The sequence below is a fragment of the Pelodiscus sinensis genome, chromosome 3, assembly GCF_049634645.1.
Source record: "Pelodiscus sinensis isolate JC-2024 chromosome 3, ASM4963464v1, whole genome shotgun sequence".
NCBI lineage: Eukaryota > Metazoa > Chordata > Testudines > Trionychidae > Pelodiscus > Pelodiscus sinensis.
The window spans coordinates 58,265,010-58,288,998 of record NC_134713.1 but is presented as its reverse complement, the minus strand read 5'-3'; the positions used below and the strand labels follow the sequence as shown (position 1 = coordinate 58,288,998).

The window sequence follows — 23,989 nt, the reverse complement described above, 5'->3', positions numbered from 1 at the left end:
AAGCATCTTGTTAGTCTTTAAAGTGCTGCATAGTCCTGTCTTTTGTTTCAGCAAGATCAGACTAACATGGCCACATCTCTGTTATACTTCTGTCCCGCTGGTGTCTGTTGCTGCATCAGGGGCTTGGAGGCTAGGGCTGTGTGAAGCAGGCTCTGTCTCTGAGGCAGAGCAGAAAAGTGATGCAACACATGATGGGTCACAGAACCTGACAGATTGTTTTAAAAATCTACAACTAAAAAGGCAGGCTGCTGATGTTTGATAATTGTTCCCATTCTTAGTCAATTAAGGCTCCTTTACCTTGCCAGAGTAGTCTAAAGAAGCCTTATGGTAAATGACTGTAACAATCCTCAACCAGGAAGGTTTTCTGGCTTTTTTCCTGTGCCAGAGAGGCACAATTGGGTTAGATTACAGCTCAGGATATTTGTTATTTATTCATTTTAAAAAATGCAGGACCATGATTAGCAAAATTGTATGACTTGTTGGGGGAAAGTCTGAGTAATTTAAAGTGACATTTCACTTTACAGCGACCCAACATCAAAACAAAAATAATGTAATTTAAATGAAAATCCAGGATTAGAACTGGAATGCAGGGTCTTGATTAACATGTACTTGTAACTTAACTTTCATGTCTTTAAGAAATGCTGAGCAGTTATTGTGATCTTTTTCAGCATAGTAGTTTAAATAAATTACCAAAATAAGTGAAACTGGTGTGATTATATTTTTGACAAATAAAATATGCAGTGTTTTGAATTTTCTGGCACAGAATTTTGGATTTTTTTGGTGCAGAATTATCCCTGGAATAAAGTATAAGTCAAGAGATAACAGACAGCTATAGATGACAGGGGGATAGCTGTGTTAGTCTGAATCTGCAAAAGCAACAAAAAGTCCTGTGGCACTTTATAGACCAACAGATTTATTGGAGCATAAGCTTTCGTGGGCAAAGACCCACTTCGTCAGATGCATCTGACAAAGTGGGTCTTTGCCCACGAAAGCTTATGCTCCAATACATCTGTTAGACAGATATAGATGACAGAGTACTAAATTACCACTTAGAGTGTTTTACATTGGAAGTAGGTAACCTCTATCCTATGGGGAAGATGTGACCCCCTGCTTAATTTCAACAGGTCTGCAGCAAGTCTCCATGCCGTAGGTCGGAAGCCCTGTGTGCCTTAAGGTCCTGCCCCTTCACCTGCACTGTGAGCGCCACTTCTGTTTCCCAGCGATCTGGGGAGTTCTGCACTCTGATTGCAGGCGCCACCTCCATAGCTCCCATTGGCTAGGAACCATGTCCCATGGGAGCTGCAGGGGCAGTGTCTGTAGGTGAGGGCAGCCCATGAAGCCAACTGCCTGCCGTCCACCCCCCTTCTCCCAAGGTCACAAAAATGTAGTCAGTTACTTCCAAAAGGAGCAGCAACATGGGGCCAGAGCAAGTGTGGACTCAGCTTTAGTGCCACTGTGCCACCAAATGGGAACTACCCGAGGTAAGTACTCTGCACCCGTCCTGCACCCTGAACACCTCAATTTTGGCCTGAGTTTCCGCCCCTCTCCACATGTCGCTGTATGTAGCTCATAACTGATTTTTTCCTGGAGGGTCAGTGTCCGCAACAGGAAAAAGGTTTTCCATTATTCAAATACAGAGCAAGGATTAATACGTTCTTGCAACCAACAGCAAAAAAGGAAAGCTCCAAAATCAAGAAAATGACAAAGAAAGTCTAAGTTATCTGACTTCCAACTTCACTCTTCTAGACCACGAAGCTTCCATGTTCTATGCTGATGCAGATTCACACACTCTTTCAGACTGCTACATGGTACTGATAGCTTTTAATCAAAAGGTAAGAAATCAGAATTCTGGATCATGAAACAAATTAGTCTTTCAACAATTCTTTTACTTGCTCCCAGTCTGCTGTTTGTCAGGCCAACTATATGTTATATATTCTGGTAACACTTTAAAGATTATCAAAACATGGAGATGGTATCATGAGCTTTCGTGGGCACAGCCCACTTCTTCAGAAGACTGGACATCTAAAGAAGTGGGATGTGCCCATGAAAGCTCATGATACCATCTCCATGTTTTGTTAGTCTTTAAAGTGCTACCAAACTACAGTAAAACTCCATTAGTCCGGCATCCAATGCTCCGGGACTCCTGATGGTCCGACACCATCAGGAACCCGGAAGTGCTGGGGCAGCCGGACAGGCTTCCCCCATTCAGCTGCTGCTGAAACTGACCAGCAGCTGAATCGGGGAAGCTGGGAGCAGAGCACCTGGGGTGCTGCCGGGTTGGTCTCGTAGCGCTGCCCCTCGGGGCTGCGGGACCAACCTGGCAGCACCCCAGCTGCTCTTGGGGACGCCTGGGCAGAGCAGCTGGAGTGCTGCCGGGTTGGTCCCGCAGCGCCAAGGGACAGCGCTGCGGGACCAACCCGGCAGGACCCCACCAGCTCTGCCCCAGGGGTCCCCGATTCAGCCGCTGCTGAAACAGATCAGCGGCTGATTCCAGGAAGCCCCGGGCAGAGCAGCTCTGCCCCGGGCTTCCTGGAATCAGCCGCTGATCTGTTTCAGCAGCGGCTGACTTGGGGACCCCTGGGGCAGAGCAGCTGGGGTACTGCCGGGTTGGTCCCGCAGTGCCTAGGGGCGGCACTGCGGGACCAACCCGGCAGCACCCCAGCTGCTTTGCCCCGGGCATCAAGATTCAGCCGCTGCTGAAACTGACCAGCAGCGTTAGTTTCACCAGCAGGCTGAATCCGGATGCCTGGGGCAGAGCAGCTGGGGTGCTGCCGGGTTGGTCCCACAGCCCCAAGGGGCAGCGCTACGGGACCAACCGGGCAGTACCCAGCTGCTCTGTCCCAGGCGTCCCCAAGAGCAGCTGGAGTGCTGCTGGGTTGGTGCCATAGCGCCGCCCCTTGGCACTGCGGGACCAACCCAGCAGCACCCTAGCTGCTCTATTGCAGGCATCCCCGATTCAGCTGCTGCTGAAACTGACCAGCAGCGGCTGAATCAGGGACGCCTGGGGCAGAGCCAGACTATCGTAAGGGGGGGCTATGAGGGGTCTGGGGTGGCATCCCCTCCCACCCCACTCCAGACCCCTCATAACCCCCCCTTCTGATATTCTGGCATGTCTGATAATCCGGCACCCCCTGGGTCTTAAAGGTGCCGTATTATCGGAAGTTTACTGTATTTGTTGTTTTTTAAGTTTATCCTGTACAGACTAACTCAGCTATTCCCTGAAGCTTTTTATATGTTATATGATTTCATGCTCATTCAGAAGATGGCATAAAGCCAAATATCCTCTCCCTGTATGAAAAGCATACTCCCCTCCCCAAAAACACCACTCTCTTCTGTTTCTCATATCTACATTCAACACGATGCACACAGACATTAGCATTTTTTCACATGGATCAATAACTTAATTTGGTAGATTAGTTGAACCCTTTGTACAGTTATCAGCCAGCAAGACAGCAGTCATTTTGGTGATAGGATAAATAATCAAAGCCTGCTTGCAAGTCTTTAGTAATTTCAGAGTTCTGTATCTCACAGAATAATAAGTATGTCTTCCCCACCTCTTCATTCCTGCGAACGGTATGTTATTAACATATCTGAGAGTTGGTGTGTAGAATGAACACTGAAATGTGACTCTCTTACAAAGCAATCTTCAAGCCAAATTCTTTCTTCCTAATTACATGAGGCAAATTTTAACTGGAATTATAATATAGAAATAACCCAAATGGGCCCTTCTTGTTGTTGAATGATTTCCCTGAACTAATTTTCTGTGTCAGCATTATACAATGTCAGAAATGAACGTGTTTGCATAAATCTACATCTGTAGTCAGAGAGTGCTTTACAGAGAAGAATCGCTGTGCAGTAAGATGAGGGCCTGAAACAAAAGTCCATATAGCAAAGGCCTGGTCTGAGGCCTAGCTAACAATGGACAAAGCTTGGCTAATATAAAACTAAACTAAATTGTGAGCAAGAGGCAGGCCCCCACTCACAGAACTTGGCATGAACAGGGATGAGAGTGTAAAACACTCATTGCTAATAGGTCTACATGTGGATCAGTAATTGGTACTAGGTACCAACTGTAAAACAGCAATTGGTGCTGGTCATAATTTGAAAGCACAATACAAATTAGGATTGTACTACCAGGTCGTTAAGAAAGACTTTGGTACCCACATATACTGACTCGGGTTCAGAAAAGGGTCTAAAATGACAGCATGATGGATAAAGATGTTCTAACTGAAACATGAGGTGCAGGGTAATGGGTGGTATCTAAGTAGCATCAGAGAATGGTAACCTGACAATGTCAGAGGGTGGTAACCTGATATGTCAGGAGTGATGTGTAATTTGTTTGTACTTATATATATAGTGGTGTCTTGGAGGGGCTGTCTTTGTCTAGCCTAGTGGGCAGTGGGACCTCTTGCTGACTAAATCGGCCCATTGTTATGGGGTACATATGTGTAGTGGTTTGGTGGAGTCTACTGACAACTATTACTATACTTCACTTAACAATAATCCAGGCTGGGTAAGGACTTCTTACATTAGTAATCAATTATGACATCAAATGTCCTTGTTGTCCAAAAAACCTTACTATTCACATAATGATATCAATAAACTATTATGGGGGGGTTGAATTTAGAGACAAAATATTTGCAAGTGTCAGTCTCAAAAGAAGCTTATACCATCTTACGCATTTAAGGAATAACACAGATGTTCACCTTTAAGTGGAAGCATAAATTCAAAGTAACCAGTATCTTCTATAAAACATTTTCCAACCTTATTCTCCTTAAAGTTTAGAGAATGAAGACTTTAGCATGGCTATAAAATAAATCAGTTTTAATATGGATATTATTTTTCTTTGTGTGTTTTTTCTCTTTGCAAAGAGAGGAGGATCAAAAGGGCTTACATTTATGATTTGGTTTATAACACATACAAAACATCACTTCTCATTGGAATATCCAAAATAAAGAACATTGGAAGACAGGACACTGGGATAAATGGACCTTTGGTCTGACCCAGTATGGCCATTATGTTCTTAACTTCACTGAGATACCTGCTAAGGCAAATGAGCCAAAATAAAGATTGCCTCTTACACTACTTTGCTAGCACAAAGATGCTTGTGATTGCCAATGTTTTCACCATAAAGTCCTTATCTTAACTATTATACATATTCTTGCATTTTTACATGTTTCACCCATGCATAGAAATAAAATTATAAATCAGTCAGGCATTTTTAGAAACTCCAATGAAATTATCCCAGACATAACAGAGAATTTCAAACTCACATTACTGAACACTCATTCTTAGGCACTACTACTAAGCAGCATAACAATTTACTATTACATATATCTTTATTCTCGTACAGGAAAAAAATCAATTACGCATGACCAGGAGTTCATTTACACTGAATATGTTCTTATTCAAGCACAGTATTCCAGCTGAGTTACCCCTCCCTCCCAAAAAATACCCAAACAAAGACTACACACTACATTAAATGTTCCATGGAAACACACTAAAATAGAGAATATATGTTCTGCACTAATTGCACATTTTTTGTCTTGTCCAACGGAGTGCTGCTTCTACACAGAAGCATCACAAATAGGAATTTAAAAACTCCTAAAAACCAATTAAAATTAAATTGGTTACACCCGTGTTTCTCAGACTGTGGGTCCCAACCCCCCGGTGAGGGTCATGGTATCACAAAGTTTGAGAACCCCATGGGTTACACGGTTAAATGAGAGCTGAATGCTACCAGCCCCGGTGACCTCACAGGCTGTCGGCCCCATAAGCTCCCGTCACCATGAGCTCCCAACCCCCCCAGCAGACCAGGGGGACAGGAGCAAAGCCGCCCAGGCGGGGGAAGTCCCACCGCCTGGGCGGCTTTGCTCCGGGGCAAATGAGCAAAGCCTCCCAGGCAGCGGGACTCCTGCCACCTGGGCGGCTTTGCTCGGCTGTCCCTGGTCTGCTGGGGGGGTCCAGTGGCTTTGCTAGACCCCCCTAGCAGACCAGGGAGACCGGGAGAAGCTTTTCTCACCCCGGAGGACACGGGTGGCGATCCGCCGCCCGTGAGCTCCGGGGCAAGAAAAGTCCCGTTCGTAAGTGCGGATCCGACATAAGTCGGATCCGCGTAAGTCGGGGACTGGCTGTATTTGGAAATTCTGAGTAGGTTTTAATACTGTTCAGCATGTGTAATTCAAATTGAAGTCTCTCATGATCACGCAGCTTTTTCCCTACACTTTAAAGATAAGTACATAATGAGATGATCCTCCTTCCTGTTCCTTAGTGTGACTGGGTTGTCTTGTGCCACTAACATGCACTTCATACACAGGAAGTTCCTTCTGGCTTCAGATTGAAAAGAAAACACAGCACATTCGCTACATGTACCGCTGTTGTATTGCTGACCATCATGGAATCAAGCATACAATTGGACCTGGAAGGAAAGCCACTTATATATCCTCTCTAAATTCCCTCCAAAAATTTCCTATTCATAACCTCTGTTCACAGCTCTCAAATTCACCTCGCAAGTGAGTATTTAAGTTAAATCTCCCTGTTCAGCTCTGATATATACCCTTATCACAGGGAGCAATTAGCCACTCAGACAACACCTAGGCTGATCAAAGCAATGATGGAATTCTTTGTCCCCAGTGATGGTCTATTTCAATTCCTTTTTCCTTTAGGTATATTTCAGATAGGAAAGAAAAAATTGCCACCTTGACAAGGAGTTATAAACCCTCCTTACATAGTATAGATGTGCCTAAGGTGGATCATTTAGTGAAAAGTCCATATGTATATAAATGTTGAGGATAAAGTGCGGTGTAGGGGTCAATTGCGGAAGAACTCTGTATGTGTGAAGTATAAGGGTGGTGAAGCCTGAATTTTCTCCCCTTTTCCATTTCCCCTTTTCCCTTTCCCTGCTACTTATGAGCCAGAAGCAAGCCTCTAGGAACATACGCCATTGTAGCAAGAATGAATTGTAGATAAGGGCGGGAACATAATAATTTTGTTTACCTAAATGTACTGATAATGTAAACAAAGTCAAAGGACAAGCCGTATAGCTGAGCCATACTGTAACAAGCAATGAGTAACCCCTGGAAATTTCTAAACTGCCACAAACAGGGTAGAGACAGTATCTAAAGCTGCACCAGAACACAGCAAATTGGACCTCACCAATGGGCTTTGAGTACCGGTGCCTTGGAAGCTGAGACAGTCAGCTGCAGCCAGAACGGGTTCCTCAGCTAGCAGAAGGGATGTAAGGAAAAGTGGCATTTCTATCATGTTGTTGTTTTAGTTATGGGGCACAGCTGATAAGCCGTCAGGAAATAAACTGCTTGTGTTTGACAGATACCTGTGTAGCATTTTCTGTACTTTGAGAACCCAGTGTCAGACCTGAGACTCACTCTTGCTGGCAACAGGCAGAGAGGAATATATATTTATAAAACCTTCCTCAGGGTACCTGTCATTTTCACCAGCATCTGTGAACATGTGCTAACGTGGGGAAAAAAAGAAGAGACCTGGGTTCCTAGGAAAAAACTGGCCTTTCTTCCCAAGAAAGCTAAGAAGAATGTTTAGCTCCTACAAACATCATAAGTAAACACACATCGTCAACTGTAAGCATACCATGGTTAATCACTAAAGCATTTGGGAGAGGTCAATGTTCTGTATCAATTGTTCTCAACCATCTTCATTTCACATACCACTCTGAACCACATAGACTGTCTCATTGTACACTTAGCCTTCCAAATTCAAAAACAAGCGTTTTGTGGTGCAAGGAAGTTCTTAAAGTGTCTGATTTCCCTCCCTCATATTACAGTTTATATTCTCCCCTATGTTTCAAATATACACCTCTAATTTCTCTCACCCTGCTAGTATCAAACCTCCAACTTGTTAAATCATCTGCTCCCTTCAGCTGCCTGATTCAGGTACTTTGCTAGTTGTATTCATGGAGTGGTCAGCAGCTAGCAATGAATGGAAACAGAAACCAATTGAAAACTAGATCTGTAGCTCTCTACAACAGATCACATTCCAACAGTACTTCCACTAAGCAGCGCTGGAGTGTGTGGAAAGGAAAGGAGCAAGGTTAACTACATTTTATTTACTATGTAAGTTTTAGTAATTTGTTACTAAATCTAGCACATCACTCTCAGAATTCACTTAATCCCCAGACATATAATTATTACTGAATAAGTGACATTTTTAAACTATTTAGTCTTTAAATTGGTAATACGCTATTTGTTGGTTTTTAAGTTTTTTCTGTTACAGACTGGCTCAGCTATCCCTTTGAAACTTATCTACCCAATGTCCTTTTCCCCCCTCCTTCCCTTATTTATTCTTGGTTCTAGACTTCCAACACTCCGGTCATCCGAAGAAGTGGGCTGTGCCCACGAAAGCTCATGATACAATCTACATGTTTTGTTAGTCTTTAAAGTGGTACCAGACTATTTGTTGTTTTTTAAGTTTTTCCTGTAACAGACTAACTCGGCTTCCCCTCTGAAACATTTGTATCAATGTTTTTCATGAACTTCCACCTATTTTACCTGAATCTGCCAATAAGCAATGTATAACACTGAAAACACTGGGTGTTTTTGCTGTTATAAAGCTAAATAATTCTATTTAAAGATACACTTTTACAAACATTTACAATTAAAAGTATAGTAATAGGTTGGGATTTTCCACCACCGTTGTTAAGCATCATTATTCAAAAGACTGTTCTTCCTGTCAAATGTAAAAATGAATTCCAATAGGATTTATTTATTTAATGGATTTAAATTAAACAAGCATGCCACCACACTTCTCTTTTTCTGTCTCATAACTCATCTTTGTCTCATATGTTTCAACATCAAAATAAAAAATTTGGGACCTTCATTACAGAAGTTTGTCACTTCACTAAATAAAATGACAAACTTCTTTCGCAAATTAGTATCAAAATTCAACTATATAACTACTTCTTTAGAGAAGGAACTGAGAACTGCCTCTCTAAGCACGTTATTTGTTCAGGCTGACTACCATGTTAGGAATAGATCTGTACTCCATTTTTAAGATTTGCACAAACAAATTCATGGTGACTTTAGAGGAGAGCAGACCTTTTATTTTGTGCAACAAAAGCAATTACGTTTTATAATTAAGACAAACTATTAAACCAGTAAAAGTTGCACTCACACAAAGATTCATGATTTCTCTTATAAGAAAGAAATACGAGCCTATCTTACACTTATGAAGTTAAAAACAGTGAGCAGAACAGTCTTGTGATGCTGGCACTAGCACTGAAATGTGCAACAGAATACAATTTCACCAATGTTTAACATTTTTAGGTGATGTAAAAATCATCTGTACCCAATATAAAAAAAAAATCACAGAATTACTAGTAAACAAATGACAACTATACTATAAACATAAATGATGTATACTGATAAGTAAACAAAACTAAAATTACAGAAATATCACCAGCTGCTTTTTTGCATTTTCCTTCCACTTTCCTTGCCTTGAGCTCTTTACTGCAAAGAAGAAAATATTAAAAAATGCAGTTTCAGAATAGAAATGTAAGCCCTATATTACAGGATGACTTTTATTATTAACCCTTTATTGCCTTGAGTCAAGATTTTATAAACTAATGTAGAGTGACAATTGTATTACAGGTTGGACCTCCCTCATCTGGCACCTTCGGGACCTGAGTTGTCCCGAACGAGGGGCAGACCAGAGGAGGTCCCCTCCCAACACAGCCTGTGCTGAACTCTTGCCCCTCTGCTAGGGCTCCATTCTGGCACCATTGCTGCCTACCCAACCATGGCTCCCCAGGCTGGAGCTCCCTAGCAGCTGCTGCTGGACCCCGAGCTCCACAGCCGCAGCTCCACAACCACTGCTGGACCCAAGCTCTTCAGCCAGAGCTGGTTCTCCCAGGTTGCGGCTAGGCCTGGAGCTCCATGGCCGCTGCCTATCCTTGCTATCTCCCAGCTACAGAGGGCAGAATTCTCCGCTGTGCCGCCTGCCCCTCCCAGTCTCCCTCTGAACATCACTGGGGCTCCCAGCTAAGTAGCTCCCCACACTGCCCTCCTGCCCCACAGCCAATCCTCCCTATGCTTGGGCTCTGTGGCCCAGGAACATCCCTGGTCCTATCAGACCATGGATGTTGGCACACCAGATTGTCCCAATTTAGGGAGGTACAACCTGTAGTGAAAAATCACTGCTGGCTATGTAAATAATACTATAGAAAAAGACCTATGAAGAGGCTAAAACTCCTTACTGAATTACTTTGAATGGTGATTAAAAAACAACAGTTTGCATATACCCACATTTTTGAAGATTTAGAACATTTTGAAACTACCATGACCACCACTAGAGATGGATCAAGCTAATGAATGTATATAACCATCATTTCAAACTCTACAAATTTAGATCCATCTATTACCCACAGCGAACCCCCCTTCAGTTTCAGAAGTATTCCAATCTCTGAGAGATAGCAGATGAAAGGGAAATATTTTCTGACCTGTAATTTTGGTCTCTGCTTTATTAATACCACACCAGAATGACAAGTTTTATTAACAAGAAAGACTACATTCACCACTAATCAAATGTGAAGTTGTCTTTGCAGATTTTCTTTGGATTTTGTAGCAAAATAGGAGAGATTTAATAACATAGCAAATAGGGAAAATGTGTAATAAGAGCCCACTAAGAGACAAAAGAAAGAACAAATGCATTATTATTTTTAATGTAAATATAAGAGAAGTATGGAAAAAAGCATATTGTGTGAAATTAATAATCCAAGACCTAAACTTATTTACATCGGATTTAAGTCTGTAAGTACATTTGCTATATAGAAACTCATACTGAGGGAATGTTATTCTTATATCTGTTATTCTTAATTCATATTCATTTGTTATGTGTAACAAATGAACACTCTGATAGAGCTGAAATGGTGCACTAAGGTTTGTGCAGCCTTCTGGCTCTATGCAGGACTGCATTTCACCACAGAGAAACAACCAGGGTTTCGTGGGATTTCAAATGACTGCAGAGACCAGTCTCAGGCCTGTAAATCTTAAAAATCAATTCCTTAAAAGAAGACCAGGAGGGAATTCTTTAACCACAACTGGCGGTTATTACTTGAAGGACTCTAGTCAGCCTCAATAGAAGATAATGAATCTAGTCTGCAATGCTAAAGGAAAATGGAATTGAGAGCTTTCTACTAATATCGATAGAGGTGTCCTTCGCTGTAGAAGCAAAATATACACATCTAGTTGGGTAGGCCTTTGTTTTGATAGGACAAACCTCCAAAAATACCATTTTTCAACACAGTAACAAAATACTATGTTCTTGGGGTCAACATAAAAGGACAGATTAGAAACTGCCTTTATTCAATAGTTAAAGTTCCGAGGTCCTAATTTGGTCCAAATCAGGAAAAGCCTATTTGAAAGTGAATGGATCAATAACGGGGGTACATAGCCTTTCGATATTAGGTGACTGATTTAAATACAACTCATCCTACAGTGACAAGATCATTCCCTTCCAATGACTGATCGATGGTCTACACACACTGTTACAGGCATGCATTGACATTGTTTTGCAGGCTATCCAGGATAAACAGGAAGGAAGGCTCAGGCAGTCCTGATTCTCTCCACTGAAGATTCCACAATGACCCTTGGTAAACTGTTCCACTGATTCCTTACTCTCACTGTTAAAAATGTACACCTTATTTTCTGACTGGGAAATAAATACAAAGCAGTCCCACTTCCTGGCCCCAAGGAGATTTGAATCAACAACCTACAATACTAGAGGCAAGACCCTCACACCTACAGCATCAGGCAACTCTAGCTAAAGGACTCAGTTGTTTGAAAATAGACACATTAGTCCTCATCATCAATGTTGCCATACTGAGCAGAAAAAGCCCAACAAACCCCAATGAAAAAATAAATTATATAGCTATTAATGTTTAAACAATGATGAGTGGCAAGATTGGTAGGTGAAGAAAAAAATGGAACACTGCATACACATTTAAGAAAACAATGAACATATGCTGTATCTGTGCTATGGAGAGTATAGAATGAATATCATCAAGCCTTCTCTTGAGAAAAAACAGACCGCACAGAGGTGACAACACTTAGATAAAAATGTGATTAAATCAGGAGAACCTTAGGAGTTCCACGTGTTACATTACATAGTATTTTCTGTAAGTAAATAACAACTTCCATTCATGTCTAATGAGACAACACAGACCTAAACCTAATAATCAGTCCTTTCGTGAAGTAGTCCAGTGTACTTTACTTCTGTTAATGGTAGTGAGAAATATGCACATCCTGCCATTTCTAAATAGTTATTTTGAACTACGACTGAGCTAATACGTTGGTGACTGCAGCAGAAAGCTGGATGAACTTTTTACAAGGGGTTTATCTGTTTGAGATTAAAAAATAAAGGTAGTATTTTAATTTCCACTTAAGAATACAGCTTATTTGACTGGCCAGGCCAATGTGTTCAGAGAACAATTAATAAACTATCTTGCCTGAAATAGTTTACTTACAAAAATGCAATGAGGTGGTTAATAAGGTGGAAATGTAAAAGGAAATGCAGAATCTAGATTTTCTCATATAAGCGGTGATTCTGATTGTTCAACATCAAATAGTTTAAAGGGTATATATTTGATTTTCATAGAGTGGGTGTTCCACGGAAAAAATCAAACCGCATTAAGTTGGACACCCAAAATTAACAGTCACTTTTGGAAATTTTTCCCATATTGTGCACATCTTTCCCCTAGGTATGAACATCTCAGATTCAGTTTACGGACATTCAGAAGTGGTTAAACAATCTCTGATTTTTAATTAGAGTAGTCTGTAAAGGTTTGGTGCATCATGGAAGTAACGCTCACAGCCCATGAAGAGAAATGTGCTCGCTCTCTCTCATGCTTAGGTGTTGGCCTTAGAGAGGAAAAACACAAAAGGGAGCCATCTGTCTGATTTCCAATTACAAGATAATGGTCACAGCTGCCTCATGGGAGAATTTAAATTTAAAAGGACATAGGAGTTTTACAACTCCCTCTACATGGATAATTTCTAACTTTAATTAAAAACAAGGAGGCCTGTGGCACCTTAAAGGCTAACAAATGTATTTGTGCCTAAACTCTTGTGGGTTTAAAGCGCTATAGGACTCATTATATTTGCTGAAACGGACTAGTACACAACCCCTCTGTAATTTTAGTGAGAATAACAGAGGATATGAGATGAAGAGATGAAATCTTATCATTCTTTTTCTAAGGCTTGATGGCTATGAGCTGTTTCACTAATAATAAATAATAATAAATAATAATGAATTACCTAGACTTTATATGGCAGTTTTCATCCACATATCTGAAAGTGCTTTACTAAGGAGGTCTATATCGTTTATTCCTATGATGGGTATGCAAATCCCTCCTCAAAACTTTTCTTTGGCATGGGGTCTACAAAAATACTTGAACAGGGCTAAGCAGCTGGTGTGCTAAGACCATTACCTACTATGCAAACCAATACTATTTCACTCCTTCCAGGTAATTCTCCTGGTAATTCCCTGACATTACTGTTTCTGTCCATCGATTGTCTTAAAATATATTAAGATTTAAGTTCTAGGGGGCGGGGCCCATCTTTTTGTTGTGTGTTTGCACAATGGGGATCTGATGCATGACTGAACTACTTGGCAGTATGATCATACAAATACATGAAAATAATAAAAACAACCTATCTACAGATAAGTGTGTGGCAGAATGTTTTTCTTTAAAGATTTATTATTCAACAAAAATAAAAAAACTCACATTAAAGTTAAGAAACAAAAACTGGACTCTGCATAAACAGCCATAGAGAACAGAAATTTTCATTTATTACTTAACTTTAATAGCAACTGTTTCCCAAAGTTAAAGAATGGATGTCTTACTGAGTTTTGAGCATCGCTCCCAAACAGCTGGGACATTGTAACCTAGTTACTATTGTACATCCATGTGACTCTTATATAACTAGAAAGTATGTTCACGCAAAAGATTCTAAAATTTTCAGAATTTTCAAAGTGACTCTGGAAGATTCACGAGCAAAGCTATAGCATCGCAAACAAGTTTGTGAAACCTTTTTACACATCATTTGATTCTAAATGTGCACATATGTACGTAAATACACATGCCTTATTAATATAGACGATGTTTTCATGCAGGTTGCCTAACTTAGGCTATGAAATTCAAAGTAAAGTACAAGTTGAACCTTAGCGGTCAGGGACTCTTTGGTCTAGCAACATCTGTGGTCCAGGACTAGAAAGCCCCAGCAGTAGAGGTTGCTAGGGGCCTGGTGTGGAGCCAGCCGGCAGGGCAGCAGAGCCTGCAGGGACCTAGAGCCTGCAGCCAGCGGAGCAGTGGAGCCTGCAGCTGGTGGAGCTGCCTGGAGCTCCAGTGGGGCTGCAAGGGCTGGTGGGGCAGCCAGGAGCTCTGGCAGGGTGGCAGGCATGCCGCGAGGTCGGCAGGAGCTCTGGTGGGGCTGCTGTGAGGCCAGCGGGACCATCGGAAACTCCAGCGGGGCTGTCACAGCTTATGGAGCCAGGATCTCCAGCAGGGCTACAGCTTGCAGAGCTGGGAGGTTGGGGAGAGGAGTCCTGATGGCTGAGGAAAGGAGCCCAGCGGAGAAGCTAGCACTCCGACCCTCTTACCAGGCCTCCCCTAGTCCAGAAAACTCCCTTGCCCAGGACCTATCAGGTCCTGAGAGTGCCAGGCCAGGGAAGTCCAACCTGTATTTAAATAAGTGGTTTTGCTTTCTGAGATACTGAACACTCCTATTGACTTCAGTGGTACTTCCAATGCCATTTCTGTTGGGGCTGAGTTACAAGCCTGATATTTAAATTTGATACCAGGCATTTAAAATTAGGTGTGTGGAAAATATATTGCTCCATAAAAGTCACTACCATTTTCACCTTCTTACTACACACATGTAGGAATGTGCTCAGTAGCAGGATTTGGGCATTCTAAACAAAACCCAGAATAGATACAGTCCAGAGAACACTAGAGACAATCAAGCACAGCCTCCTGAGACTAATATCTAAACTGGAACTCAATAAGGCCATGTCTACACTACATGGAACATTGATGCTATAGTGGTTGATCTTCCAGGGCTCGATTTACAGGGTCTTCAATAGACCCAGTAAATTGAACTTGGAGGGAGCCCCCATCAGCACCAGTAGTCCTTATCCTCATGAGGAGTAAAGGAAGCTGACAGGAGCGTTTGCTCCCATCGACCTTCTGCTATGTGGATGGCATAGAAAAATTATTTAAGATACATTGACTCCACAATTAAGGTAGCTGGAGTTGCATACCTTAAGTCACCCTTCCACTGTTGTATAGACTAGGCTTAACTGCCCAGTTCTGTCCTCTCCTTAAGAGAAGAATATTATCTGATTTTCCTCACCCACCAGCAGTAGCTCCATTGAAGTCAATGGTATTACACCAGAGTAAAACAGGTGGAAACATTAAAAGAACCTCACCAGCTCCAAGAAAGTCAAGTGCAGGAATAGAAGCAGCAGGAGCCACACACTGAGGTTACAAATGCCCTTTGTTCCCAAAGCCCTAATTCATGGGTTCAAGGTAAATATGTAAAGTGGAAAAAGAGTTGGAAGCACCTGTTCCTGTGTGACTGGACTAAAATAGAGCTCACCCAGGAAGTGACTAAATCAATTTTCCTCTGGCCTAGGATAGCGAGGGACAGAAGAGTGAGCCTTTTGAATCGGGAGGAGCACTTCCCATCAGAGACATGATTCCCCACCTCACCACTCAGATACCCAAAAGACTCTGAAAGCACAGGGGCAGAAAGCCTTAAATCACATACCACCCTGAAGAGTTACTTCAGCCCTGTGCTTGCCCAGCAGCAAGAAAGGTCTGTACCCTGAAAAAGGAATTCCTATGTACAGGAGCCAGAGCACACATTTATATAAGCTCCCTTTTCTTTGCCCCTTTCCATGTGTTAACATTGAAATATCTTGGTTTAGAGTATTTTACCTTTTATGGGCTCACAAATAACTTTTCTAGTGAATAGGTAGACCCAGTACACATGGTAAATCCCTCTTCTTCTGAGCGAAGTCTATGCTCTATACGTGTTCTGACAGACTTTATTTGAACTTATATGAAACTACAAAATCAAGCAAACAAACTTTTGGTTGGAAATACCATAGGTAAATTGTGTACTTATTTGCAAACTGTGTCTTTTTCCTTCTGCTAAATTTAATCCACAGTTTCCAAGACATCATTAGCCTTTGAGCCAAAAAATGTTCAGCATAAAGACTTCTCTATACTAAAAAAAAGTAACCTTATGATTGGTAATAAGAAATGAATGGTGTTCATGGGCTTTTTAAAGGGCAATATCTGCTGCCATCATATTGCAATAAATAGTGAAGCATTAGTAAATGGAGAAATGAAATTCAGAAATGTTTTACTTAATTTTTTTTTCCAAACTAACTCCATTCTGCTCTCCAGGAAGAAAGTGATCAACAGAAAAGAACCACACTACAGATTTATTTTATTAAAGAACACTCCGAACAGATGTAAAAACTGCTCATATCCCCATTTTAACTTTTAATATTGATATCATACATGAATTAAAATGCTAAATAGAAGAGGCCATGCACAGACAATAGACACAAACCTTTTGTATCTAAACAGTTATTAAGGACATTCTTTTTTTCCACACATAAATAAGCCAAGGTTCCAAAATTCCTGGCAATTTCTTTTTTGTAATAGTTTTCCAAACCTAAAGTTGATCCTTCAATCAAGAACAAAAACTTCTTAATACAACTTTCTCTGTAGATACAACTGAAACCTCCCAATAAATTATTATATTTGCCAATGCCTAGTTGCCAGCCTCAGGCTTTTTTTACACTGGCACATTATGCTTCCAATTAACAGAGCTCACTTAAAATTCAGAATAAACTTCTAATAACAATTAAGGCATTTAATTCTCGGTTCATTAACAACGGAAGTTTGAGTCCTCCACACAGCTGAGAGCTTTTATTAATTATTCATACTGATGCCTAAATAAATATGGTGATTGGTGCACTACAACAGCTTTCTACCTTGAGACTTTAAGGCTCCGAAGCTGTGAGTCTGTCTATCTTTGAAAGAGGGATGAACTCTCAAATTGGAAGTCCTGAATGGTCTCCTGGACTTGTATGGGAGTCTTGAGGCCTGCAGCCAAGAGCACTTTTCATGGTCTGTCTTCTCATGGTTACAGCTGAAGCCACGGTCTGAGAGGCTAAACTGGCAACATTCAGGGCTGCCCCTACAAAGCCCTTAGCACTACCTTGTCCTTCACCACCAAGGCAGAAAATTCTGCCGTAGATTCTTCTAGCTGAAGCTCTGTAAACTCTGGAACGGCTCCACAAGAATTGAAGCTATGTTTGCCGAGAATAGCATGGTGGTTCAAGATCCAAGACTGCAGCCTACTTATAGAATAGGCTTACCTCCCTAAGAGGTCCAAGCTTCTTAATGTCCTAGGCTTTGGGTGAAGGTCCCTGATGTCCCTTACACTTGTGATAATTCATTGATGTCACTAATAAAGACTCCAGTGTTGAGTACAAATAAAAATGTTCAAATCCCTTAGAAGTGACAAAATATTTTTGTCCTCTTTACTATTGGGGGCAGGGAGACAGGGTTATGCAACAACATTTTGATGATCTCTTGTATCACCTTTTAGAATGCAGGGTACCTCAGGCAGCCCTGAAGAACCCAGGGTATTTACCATAGGGACTGAGGACCCGGAGACTTCTTTGACCAAGAGCCCCAGGTTCTGGACCACCGTCTTTAGAAGCTGTTGATGGACCCTGCTGTTCTTGAATACCAGACCAGTAAAGATCCTAGCCTTTACTTTATTTGGTGATGGTGAGGATGAAACTCTAACAGAGACTGGTTCTTGCTTTTGACCATCCATGCTGGGAGGATCGCATAGCAACAGAGTTGGAGGTTTTCCAAGGCCACTCATAATTACCTCCTGGAATAGGACCCTTGGGTTGGTGGAACACTCCTGGAGTCCAAAAAGGCCATTGAGTGTGCCATTGCAAAGATCCATGGCATGGGGGAAACTGCTTTATCTCCCTGTCTTACCTTGACCCTCTGCACTATGATCTGTGTCACTCTGCCTGGACACACACACACACACACACACACACACACACACACACACACACACACACACACTAAACAACCTCCAAGCAGAACTCAGCTCTAAGTATAGACAAAGGGAAGCCTCCATCAGAAGGACTTTTAACTACTGGGCTCTTTCTTTCTGGGTCCTTGGGTGGAATCCCCTACAGATCTTATCATGGCCCTTCTGATGTGATTCCCCCAAACACTTCGGCTGTGTCTACATTGGCTTATTTTCCGCAAGATCCTGTCTAGACTGGCGCTTTTCTCCGGCAAAGCCCCGAGCTGGAAAAAAGCGGCAGCCATGTTCACACAAATGCCGCGGGGGATATTTAAATCCCCCGCGGAATTTGCAATTCCGAAGTGTCTCATTAGCATCCCTTTTCCGGAAAGGGGTGCCAATGTAGACACAGTCTATAAGTAGGAAATGTCAGGGACACTCTGGACATAGACTTGTTACAAGCTGCACAGGGTTTAAATTCCCAGGACCACAGCATGCCCCACAGCACTGGGGAATCGGGCGGGTTGAAAAAGGGGGGAAACCCAAACCCCGAAACAATTCCTTACTGTAATTCTAGCTATGCTATATATCTAAAACTAACTACAACAACTCAACTATGACAACTATTTACAGAGGATCCAAAGACCACTCGGGAAAAGACTTGCCGAAGCAAGACGAAGCATCTGGCTGTCACAAGTGGTAAGAAAGAAGAGGAGGTTACTCACCTTCCTGTAACTGACGTTCTTCGAGATGAACATCTCTGGGGGGTACTCCACATTATGTGCTGAGCATCCCAGTGCCTCTGGATGGATTTTTGCCTAACAGTGCCATAGGGGGCCGTGCATGCACAGCATGCTGAGTGTGCAGGCTTCCCCCAGTACCAACGTGCATGCGCAGCCCCCCCCCCCCCCACTTCAATTCCTTCTCTATATGGAACCTGGCGAGGAGCGTAAATTATGTGTTTGTGGTTCTATATATTTGGTTGTTTTGAGTTTCCCAAGTAGAGGGGAGGAAGGGAGTGTAGTGAAGCACCCCCAGGGGATGCTCATCTCGAAGAACGTCAGTTACAGGAAGGTGAGCAACCTTCGGATCAGGTAAGTATGTTGTCTGCACAACAGCTTTTGCTAATCTAGTATGTAGTAGAGGTCCCAAAGCAAGTGAATAATGTTTTGCAAAGCTGTGATCCGAGGACCATATTGCAGCTGCACATATGTCCTCCAGTGTAACTTTCCTCAGGTATGCTACCGAGGTTGCCACTGCTCTTGTGGAGTGTGCACAAATTGAAGCAGGTGGAGGTAAGTCATTAAGGGAACAACATGTGGTGATGCATTCCGAGATCCAATGCGATAATCTCTGTGATGATATTTTCTTCCCCATGGTATGGTTTGCAATGGAGATGAACAACTATGGAGAGGATCTGAAAGGCTTTGTTCTGTGGATGTAGAACGAGAGAGCTCTTTTGACATCTAGAGTGTGCATCTGTGCTTCAAAGGCATTGGCATGAGGCTTTGGGAAAAACACAGATAAGTGTATTGTCTGGTTGATGTGAAAGGCTGAATGGACCTTAGGTAGGAACATGGGGTGCGGACGCATGGACACTTTGTCTATGAGAAAGATGACAAAGGATGGATCAGACATGAGCACAGCCAGGTCGCTTACTCTACGCGCTGAGGTAATTGCCACTAGGAAAGCCATTTTCAGCATTAAGTGGCATAAGGAGCACTGTTAATTAGCGTTGTTAATACTAGATGGAGGTCCCATGGTTCTCGGGGGGTGTAAAATGGGTCCATTTATTGATATGTTTTCCTTGTTGCAGGAGCTCTGCTGTGCAGGAGGACATCATGGACTTGCTGGGAGACTGAAGCCCTATGCTAGTGAACCATTGAGGTGTCACGCTTTCAGATGGAGCATTGGGAATTGAGAGTGAGGGATCCTGATTTGCAGGTGATGTAGGATGTCCAGAACCCTTGGTAGCTTGATTGGATGGCTTTGTGTCATCCTGAGTAGCAGGGAAAACCATGGTTGGCAAGGCCAACATGGTGCTATAAGGATGATCTTTGCTTTGTCCATCCGTATCTTTATGATGACTCTTTTGAGGAGGGGAAATGGGGGGAATGCACAAAGCAGGGGTGCATTCAATGATAGGATCAAAGCATCCCCTAGAGATTGTTTCCCTATGCTCTCTCCGGAGCAATACATTGTGCATTTTCTGTTTGTCCTGGTGGCAAACAGATCTAGGTAGGGGTAACCCCATTGACTGAATACTTGGAGCAGGATTGTGTAATCGAGCTCCCATTCGTGGTCCTGGGGAAGGGCTCTGCTTAGGGCATCTGCTGTTATGTTGAGTGCCCCGAGCAGATGGCATGCATATATGCAGATATCCTGTACCAGGGCTCAGTTCCAGAGCACTATGGCCTCTTTGCACAGAGCCTGCGATTGTGCTCCGCCTTGCCAGTTTATATAAAACATGCATGCCATATTGTCCGTATAAACTCGGACATCTATGCCTTTGATTTGAGGGAGCAATTTTTGGCATACCAGATGGACAGCTCTGAGTTCTAAAATAATGATATCTAGAATACGGTCTGCAGCAGACCATAGGCCTTGAGCTGTTTTCCCTTCCATGTGAGCGCCCCAGCCCATGAGTGACATGTCCGTGGCGATGACTACTGTCAGTTCTGTGAATTGGAAGGGTATGCCTATGCATAGATTGGACGTTTTTGTCCACCATTTTAAAGATGCTTTCACTGAGTGTGATAGCTTTTTGGTCACTCAATATTTCGTTCGTATTGGAGTCGGAGCCAACCCTGAAGACACCTCATAAAGAATCGTGCATTGGGCACCACTGAGTTGCAGGAAGCCATGTGCCCCAGCAATTGCAGGCAGTCGAGAACGGTGACTGTCGGCATGTCTTGAAGAGATTATGCCAGGTGTCTGATGCGGTGAATCTGTCAGCAGGGAGGGAGGCTCTGGCTGTGACAGAGTTGAAGTGAGCCCCAATAAACTGGATGGATTGTGAGGGCATAATCATTGATTTGGCTTGGTTTACCAGAAGTCCAAGAGAACAAAAGCAGCTTAGGACCATGTGAGTGTGACAGTGGCACTTATTTCTGGACCTTGCTTTGATTAGACAGTCATCCAGAACCCCTTGTGTTCTGAGATGGGCAGTGACTGCTGCTAACATCTTGGAAAATACTCTTGGAGCTGTGGAGTGTCCGAAGGGCAGGACCGTATACTTAAAATGGTGTGGACCTAAAGTAAAATGGAGAAAACTTCTGTGAGGGGATTGAATAGATATGTGGAAGTAGGTATCCTGTAAATTGAGAGAGGAAAACCAGTCGCCAGCCTCCAGAGCTGGGATAATGGTGTTTAGGGTAACCATTCTAAATCTATGTTTCTTTATGTATCTGTTGAGGGATCTGAGATCCAGGATAGGTCTCCACCTACCAGTCCTCTTTTGTATGAGGAAATAATGGAAATAAACCCGTTCTGTGAAATTGTCGTGTAACCGGCTCTGAGGCTCCTAATTGTAGCAGGTTGTCTACCTCCTGTTGTAATATGATCTCATGGGATGGGTTCCTGAAGAGGGATGGAGTAGGAGGGGGGGAAGGGGATCGTGTGTCCTAATTAGATGGTTTACAAAATCTATTTATCGGCAGTAATTAATTTCCATTGGTGTAGGAATGGGAGCAGACAAAAATGAAAGAGTTTGGAAAGATTCTGAATCTCTGGGGTGGGTGACCTGGGTTTCGGTCTCCCGACTGTAGCTTCAAATTTGCTTATTCGATGGAGGTGGACAGTTGGAGTTGTTACTCTGGGACTGTCACCTCTGTTGCTTATTTTGACCTTGCTGCTGCTAAGAGGGGTCTGTGATATTGGTACACGGGTTGCAGGTACCTTGGTCTGTGATATGGTTGGTACCTATATTTTCCGGCTCTTGTTGGCCGTGTTTGGATTCCTAGAAATCGGAGAATAGCTCTGGAATCTTTCATCGATTGAAGAATTTCCTTGGTCTTCATAGAGAAGAGCTTTTCCCCTTCAAAGGGCAAGTCTTCTACTGCTGGTTAGAGTTGTCAAGGAAAAGCCGAGGAGTTATACAGTGACTACTATGGCTGTAATTCTTGTGGCTCTGTCTGCTGCATCGAGAGCAGTTTGCAGCGCTATATGAGAAATTGTCGGTCCCTCAGAGACAATTGCTTTGAAATGTGATTTTTTGCTTTCAGGAAGATCCTCAATAAACGTGTTCAGTCTTATGTAATTGTTGTAATCATATTTACTGAGCAGCGCTGAGTAATTTGCTACCCTCAACTGGAGTGTGGCTGAGGCATACACCTTTTTGCCAAATGAGTCTAGTCTTTTATTCTCTTTCTCTGATGGGGTTGAGCGATTTTGCTGCTTATGTCTTTGTTGTGTACCATCCACCACCAGCTAATTCAGTGGAGGATGAGTAAAAAAAATTCAGATACTCTGGAATGCACATGATACTTTCAATCCGCCTCTATATTCGTGGGGGAATCGAGGCAGGTGTTTGGCAAAGTTTTTGTGGGTTGTAGAATGGCTGGATTGATAGGAAGAGCTATCTTTGCAGATGCACTCGATTGCAGGATGTGAGTAAGCTCTTGGGGAGTATCCTGTACTTCTTCCATGGGAATATTTAAGTCCTGTTTGGACCAAATATTCTGCTGTTGACATTGGGGAATACTGGTTTTCATTCACTTGCAAATTCATACACTTGCAAATATTTCTGTGAGGAGATTTGATCAAGAGTGAAGAAGGCTTGTTTATATTTTTGGTTTTAAACGGTCTCTTTTTGAGTTGTTGTGGGAGTTGATTCCACATTTGCCACTGTGGGGATACTGCATAGGCAGGGGCATCCACAGATAAGGCGCCCAGGGAGTCATTTGTGCTCTGACGAGATCTGGCTGCATCTGACTGTGTGACACTGATGACATTTCTGAGTAAGGGGACAGCTGAAGTGAGAAGGCAGCCAATTCCTCTCCCTCTTCTAGTGAGAAGGGAGAGGGTGGATCTGATTCATCAGAGAGCAATGAATGAAGATATGAATCTTCACTCAATATGGGGGAGTGAAGCGTTGAGGCAATCTCTAGATCTTTTTTCTCTCTGTAGGTAATGAGGGGAGTGAGTGGTACAGGAGGCTGCACTAGCTGAGAGGAGCCTGCTGTTTCCACAGAGCTGAGAGGGAAAGGAGTTGCCCCTGGAAAGGGAGGGGGAGAGGAAGGGACAGTGCTGAAAGGCTGCTCAATCCCTTCTCTGGGTGTCGTAGTGAGAGGCTGAGGTACCAGTGGAGCTGCCATAATGGTCAGCAGTACCGGGGTACTGGAGGCGGCATGGAGCGGCCTGTTGCCTCTTTGAGGGCAGTGTTTGAAGCGCTCCTTGGCTTATTATGCTGTTCGCCTGAAGTGCCTGGACGGTCAAACATACTCAGACAGTTCTTATCTGAGTGGTCTAACTTCTTTCCCTCAGAGTGCCTCTTTATGGATTGTTGAGGCAGCGAGCTTGCCCTTCTCTTAGAGGGCTTAGGCTTTTCTTTATTAGGAATACAGGCAGTCCCCGGGTTACGTACAAGATAGGGACTGGAGGTTTGTTCTTAAGTTGAATCTGTATGTAAGTCGGAACTGGCATCAGCCGCTGCTGAAACTGATCAGTTTCAACAGCCACTGAATCTGGACACCAGTTCCACTTACATACAGATTCAAGGTAAGAACACCAGGCGTCCCCAAGTCAGCTGCTGCTGAAACTGATCAGCAGCTGATTCCAGGAAGCCCAGGGCAGAGCAACTCTGCCTCGGGCTTCCTGTAGTCAGCCGCTGGTCAGTTTCAGCAGCGGCTGACTTTGGGACACCTGGGGCAGAGCAGCGCGGGTGC

At 43.0% G+C, this 23,989-nt stretch overlaps 1 protein-coding gene across 8 annotated transcripts in view; it reads right to left on the bottom strand.

Annotated features, from left to right (window-relative positions):
- The window catches only part of BCKDHB (branched chain keto acid dehydrogenase E1 subunit beta), a 239,865-nt gene that overhangs the window by 118,992 nt on the left and 96,884 nt on the right, over positions 1–23,989 (bottom strand). The gene's annotated exons all lie outside the window — the stretch shown is intronic.